Source organism: Phodopus roborovskii, unplaced genomic scaffold, assembly GCF_943737965.1.
Source record: "Phodopus roborovskii unplaced genomic scaffold, PHOROB, whole genome shotgun sequence".
In the NCBI taxonomy this organism is placed as follows: Eukaryota; Metazoa; Chordata; class Mammalia; order Rodentia; family Cricetidae; genus Phodopus; species Phodopus roborovskii.
The window spans coordinates 697,789-704,745 of NW_026125235.1; the positions used below are offsets into that span (position 1 = coordinate 697,789).

Here is a 6,957-nt window from a genome sequence, read left to right on the forward strand (position 1 = left end):
CAGTCATTTTATTGAATATGTTTCCGGCACCTTTGAACTGGGCTTCCTCACATTTCTCTATGCCTAACATTCTTAGGTTTGGCCTTTTCATGTTGTCCCACATTTCCTGGATTTTTTCTTAAAGGATTTGTTGGATTTATGATTTTCTTTGGTCGATGAATCTATTTTCTCTAGTTTATCTTCCATGCCTGAGATTCTCTCTTCCATCTCTTGAATTCTGTTGGTTATGCTTGCATCCGCAGTTTCTGATTATTTTGCCCAGTTTTTCTATTTCCAGCATTCTTTCAGTTTGTGGTGTATTTATTTTCTCTATTTCATTTTTCAAGTCTTGAACCATTTCCTTCACCTATTTAATTGTATTTTCTTTGCTTTCTGTACTTTCTTTAAGTAATTTGTTCATTTCTTCCAATTTTTGTCTGTTTTATTTTTCATTTCTTTAAAGGATTTTTCTCACATCTTCTTTGAGGGCCTCTATCATTTTTATGACGATAATTTTTAAGTCATTCCCTTCTGCTTCATCTGCTTTGTTGTGTTCTGATCTAGTTGATGTAGATTCTCTAGATTCTGGTGGTGTCATGCTTGCCTTTCTGTTGTTGGGTGTTTTCTTGTATTGCCATCTTCCCATAGCTTCTTACAGTAAGTGTTGGTGGCATCTCTCTGTCTCTCTATGGTACTTCCCCAGTGGGCTTAGGTGGATCAGAGGTTCTATGTTTATAGTTCTGGGTGGTCCAAGCTCTCTAGGAGTTTCTTCACAGGCAGGGGCCCACCTAGGGGGGGTCAATGATCAGGCTCCTGCAGAAGACTCTAGCCAAGTCCTGGCAATGGGTGGCAAAGGCTGGACTGATATTCAGGATGTTTCTGCACCGATAGGCAGATCTAGCTGGGACCTGGCACTCTCCAGCCGAGGCCTGTTTAGCAGAGGCCCTGTGATGGGGGTCAAGGATCCTGCCAGCAGGAACTCAGAGTCCATAATTGTAGCCTCTTAAAAGATGTTGGCAATGACCTTCTGCTTCTATTGTGTGTAACAATTTGAGAAGTATTGGTATTAGTTCTTCTTTGAATTTCTGGTAAAATTCTGCAATGAAACTATCTTTCCCTTAGCTTTAGTTTTTTTTTTTTTGGGGGGGGGGGCTTGGGAGACTTTTGTTGATTTTGTTGACAGCTTCTATATCATTAGTGGTTATAAGTCAGTTCAAACTGCTTATCTTTCTTGACTTAATTTTGGTAAGTGATATCTGTCCAGAAAACTGTCTATTTCCTTTACATTTTCTAATTTTGTGAAGTACAGGATTTAAAGTATTACCTTCTGGTTCTCAGGATTTTCTCAGTGTCTGTTGTTATTCCCCCTCCTTTTCATTTCTGATTTTGTTAATTTGAGTGTTCTCTCTCTGCCTTTTGTTAGGTTGGATAACATATTGTCTAGCTTGTTGATTATCTGAAGAACCAATCTCTTTGTTTCAGTGATTCTTCTTGTTTCTTTGTTTCTACTTTATTGATTTCAGCCCTCAATTTAATTATTTCCTGGTGTCTACTCCTCTGAGGTGAGTTTGCTTCTTTTTGTTCAAAGCTTTCATGTGTGCTGTTAAGTCTCTAGTGTGACTATTCTCCAGTTATGTGGGCACTTAGTGCAATGAACTTTCCCTTATCACTGCTTTCAGAGTGTCCCATGGGTTTTTTTTATATTGTGCTTTCATTTTCATGGAATTCAAGGAAGTCTTTTATTTCTTTCTTTTTCTTTTTTCTTTTTTTATATCTTGATCTAGCAGTGAAGCATTGTTCAATTTCCATGAGTTTGTAGAGTTTCTGCGATTTGTGTTGTTAGATTCCAATTTTAAACCTGGTGATCCCATAAGATAGGTGGGTTATTCCAATTTTTTATATATTTGGTGAGATTTGCTTTTTTAGCTGAGTATGGAGCCAATTTTATAAAAGGTTCTCTGGGGAGCTGAGAAGGAGGTATATTCTTTTGTATTTGGATGGAATGTTCAATAAGTGTCTGTTAAAGCCAATTTGGTCATAACTTCTGTTGGTTCCTTTGTTTCTTTGTTAAGTTTCTGTCTGGTAGTCCTGTCCAGTGGTGAGAGAGAGGTATTGAAGTCTCCCAATGTAAGTGTGTTGTTTCTTATTTGTGATTTCAGTTTTAGTAATGTTTCTTTTTATGAATGTGAGTGCCTTTGTATAGATGATCAGAATTGAGACTTCATTTTGATGGATTTTTCCTGTGATGAATATGAAATGCCCTTCTTTGTCTCTTTTGATTCATTTTAGTTTGAAGTCTAATTTGGTAGATATTAGGGTAGCAACATCAGCTTGTTGGTTAGGTTCATTTGATTGAAAAACATTTTTCCAACCATTTAATCTGAGATAACGTTTGTCTTTGAAGCTCAGGTGTGTTTCCTCTATGCAGGGGAAGGATGGATTCTCTCTTCTTATCCATTCTGTTAGCCTGTGACTTTTTATAAGTGATATTAGACCATTATTATTGAGGGATATAAATGACCATTGGTTATTGATTCTTGTTTGTTTGGGATTGTTTTGGTGGTAAGATTTTTTATGAACTTACCCCCTTTGTCTGGCTTTTGGTAAAGTGTGCTTATCTATATTTTTGTGAATTTAGTTGACTTCCTTGACTTGGAGTTTTCCTTCCAGTACTGACTATAAGGCTGGATTTGTGGATATGTGTTGTTAAAACAGGTTTTATCATGGGATATCTTGTTTTCTCCATTTGTAGTGATTGAAATTTTTACTGGGTATAGTTTGGGTAGCAACAATTGTCCCTTAATGTTTGCAGAACATCTATCCAGGACCTTCTGTCTTTCAGAGTTTCCATTGAGAATTCAGGTGTAATTGTGGTAGGTCTGCCTTTTTACATTAGAAATGATCCTTTGCTCCTCTTAATATCCTTTCTTTATTCTGTATTTTTGATGGTGTTTTGATTATTATGGTGGTAACTGTGTGCTGATGGTAGGTATTTTCTGGGCTACTTGGTTACTCTTTAGAGAAATATATACAGAAGGCCCTTTCTTCATGTCTTTATTTGGCTCTATGTGGTCTCACAATTATTCTGTGGTGGTGCATCATCTTAGGTAAAGGAGTGTTTAAAAAATAAAACAAAATGTAGCTAAGAACATCAAAAAAGAAATCTGTTAAGAAATAGCTGATAGGAACATCTTCTGTTGCCAAGAATCATAGCCATCTAGAATTAAACCAATCTCTTGTATGTTATAATTATAGTTTTTTTTCATTTATTTTTTATCTCATTTATTTGTTTTTGCATATTGATACCTATGAAGTATACCTGATATGGGGATAATGTGAATATTTGATGCTAATTGAATTAGTAATGATTGTTTTGAGGTGCTTTTTCAGTCCAAACATTAAAAATTCTTTAAAATATTTCTAAAGTTAACTTAAGTATATACAATATTCTAAAAATGATAACTCATTAAGACATAAACGGAAACAAGCACAAACTAGAACCTTGAATAATTCTGCCTAAATATTATGAAAATATCATAAAAATAAACTAAGAATAATTTATACCACACATAGTTCATGCTAATCAGACTTGATTTTAAATAGTGGAGATTTAAGGTTTTGTATCTAACCTTTAGAAATCCTACTTAGTTTGTGCATTGCCCTCAAGAAAAATCCAAAGCCACTATAGAGAGGCAGATTGAAATAGGAAGAAAGGTAGGGGGAGGGGAAAGGGGAAAAGAGGGAGCAAATAGGAAGTGATGAAAGTTAGAAAGGACTTAGCACAGGAGGAAGAAAAGATGGGAAGAGAAATGTTCAAAAAAGCTATAGAAGAAAGATAAAGAGGAGAATGGTGTGAGAGGAAAGGAGAAAGAAATGATACTTTATGCAAAAATGTATAACTTTATACTTTTGGTATTTGGTTAACACATTTTCTACCAAGAATTTCTGTATATCCATGTTGTTATTTAGGACATTGCTAATATTTACCCAGATATAGTCATGTGCACTATGAATGTAGTATGTCAGTGTCACTTTAATAACCAGATTTGTCTCTCTGGGATTCCCATGAGATACAAATATATTTGAAATTTTTCTTCTATTTATTACCTGCCACCCTTAATGAGTAACTTCATTTTTACAACTCTAATATTGCTTCTAACTCTATGCACTGTGATGCTAAGAAAATACATTATTAATTTTATTCAAAGGAAAATATGACCATGTTCTTTTTGAAAAATCCAATCATACTTTCTGGGACCTAGTGAATCTCATTTTTAGAAAACAGAAATTATTACAACACTAATTGTCTTAAGACATGTGATCCTAATAAGGTAATCCAAATCTGAGTTGGAGAGGGCTGAAAAGGAATGACAGGGAAAGAGGAGAGAGAGGGTGAGGGGGAAAATAGGAGAAAGATGAATACACACACACACACACACACACAAACACACACACGCAAAACAAATATATAAGAGGGAGAGACAGAGGGCAAGGACATGAGAAGAAAACAGAAAGAAATGAGAATGCTTTGAATATATATTTCTGTCTTGTATGTAGTTTCTTGAATTCATTTCTACTGAGAATATCTTTGTATCTGTGTTATTACTTATGGCAGCAACAGCAATTATTCAGTTTTCCTTTTATGCTAACAGGGCCTGAAAAGATTATAGCATGCCCACTGACACTGCAATAAATGAATTCATTCTTATGGGGTTCTCTGAATTTCAGGACCTACAGACTTTATCACCACCCTTGACCTGCAGATTCAAACACCCATATATTTCTTCCTGAAGAATTGTCCCTGTTGGAAGGCTTTCTTTGTATCAGTTCCTATCCCAGAATTCTTTGTCAATAGCCTAACTCACAGCGATTTCATTTCCATTCTTGGTTGGGCATTTCAGGTATTTTTAATGACTTCTTTCTCAGCATGGGAATTATTTGTCCTGACTGCCATGTCCTATAACCTCTATGTTGCCATCTTCAGTCCCCTGCACTATGATACCATCATGAATGGTAGTATCTGTGTGCTGAGGGTGGGTATTTTCTGGGCTACCTGAGTACGTTTTGGAGCTTAAATATACAGATGGAACATTTTTCATGTCTTTTGTGGCTCCAGTGAGATCCCACAGTTTTTCTGGGATATCCCTCATTGATAACCATTTCATGCTCTGAAACACTTATGCTCATTTATATAAGTCATGGAATTAATCTGTATCTAGGCATGTCTTGCTCCATGCCTGATGATCTCTTGCCTTTACATTTTCTCCCCTGTGGTTAAAATTCTTGCCACTAAAAGACAGCCCAAAGCATTTGTCACAGGCATCCCCCACCTCACTGTTTTCATTGCTATTGCTTGCTGTGTCTATCGGAAGCCATCCTCAAATATAACATAAATCACAGACAGGCTTTTTTTCTGTTCTGTACACTGTGTTACCTATCTCCAACACTTAATCCTTTGATCTACAGCCTGAGGAACAATGATGTCAAGTGTGCTCTGAGAAGGTTACAGCAAAATTTCTGACTAAAGGATTCACATCATTTAACACTTCAGAGGATCTGTCAATGGTAAATTGCCTCACAAGTTAATAGCAAGATGTATAATTTTGACATAGGAAAGAAAAGCGTAGACACTCATTTTAGCTCTTAGTAAATAATTACTCAGAATGAGTTTGATATCATCTAAGACCAGATAATTAGATCATGTTAAACTAATATCTGGACTCATGATACCAATTTCTTCTCTAGCATAGAAAACCTGTTCTCATTTGAGAACTATATCTATATTTTTAAGGTAAGAGTAGAAGCATGTGAATAGCCAGGGTAAATTCACAATGCTTTCTCTGCTAATTTTTCTAGGAATTAGAAATAATAATGAGGAAGTCAAACCTGTTGGCCTAGTGTCTAGTAAGTCTAATCCTTATAGAGGTATCAAACCCTTAAACAAAGACAAACCAGGGCAAAGATCACGTGATACAATTCTAAAATAGAAATTGTAATCACTCAGGCAGAGTGTATGTATTATCTGACAGACACTGGAGAAGTTGAAATTTATGTGGTTGTTTGTCTTTTGTTTCTCCTGAATAGAAACATTATAGGGGTGATAGGGGTGATGCTTATAGTCTAAGGAATGCATTTAAATACACTGAGCTTAAAAAATAAAATTTGGTTTCCCAAATAATAGAAATGTTAAACAACTGTTGAGGAGAAAAAAAAAAACTCTTAAGAACAAACAAGAGCCTTGAAGGGGCTTTGTGTTCTGTGATGATATTTGAACTTCATTTATCAAGCAGCAGGTGTGTAGCTATTCTGATATAGCTATAGAAAAAGCTAACAAAAAAATCCATGTATGTTTGTCATCCTTCCTTTGGTAAAGAAAAGTTTCACTTCTAACTACTCACAAGTGAATAGGTGTTCTTATCAGTATCTACAGAGAAGATATGGAACCAACTACAATTGCAAAAGACAAGAATAGATTGTCCATGATATATCTCTTAAGGTTAATTCTCCAGTTTTCAAACACAAATAATTTTCTTTTTTATGTTTTAAATTTCTCTGCATACTATACTTTATCAGAATTATTATCTGATCTTTATATTTAATTAGTTTTCATCACTAGGAAGACCACATTTTTATGAGGTTTTTATAATGTACAACCACTGTCAATTATATTGGCAATGGTGTATAGTCATTTTATAAAAGGTTGCTAGAATTAGAGTAATGGACTAAATATATGTACACTTGTCATATACCTGACTCCATCTTACACACAGATAATCAGATAAATCCCTTATCTCTCTCATTTAAACAGAAAAAAAAAATACTTTTCCTTCTGGGATATACTCTATATTTTTAAAATCATTGCCCATAAAAACTCTCTTGAGCCATGTGAACTTCCTTAAGCATTATACAACTTACACTCATAAAACAATAATAATAAGTACAATTTATAAGAAAGTGACCCTACTATGTTTGATTCAA

The 6,957-nt window shown here is 34.9% G+C and overlaps 1 pseudogene; it reads left to right on the forward strand.

The window, feature by feature from the left end:
* The first annotated feature begins 4,098 nt into the window (after window positions 1–4,098).
* LOC127227365 (olfactory receptor 14A2-like) lies at window positions 4,099–5,500 on the forward strand (annotated as a pseudogene).
* Window positions 5,501–6,957: the final 1,457 nt, after the last annotated feature.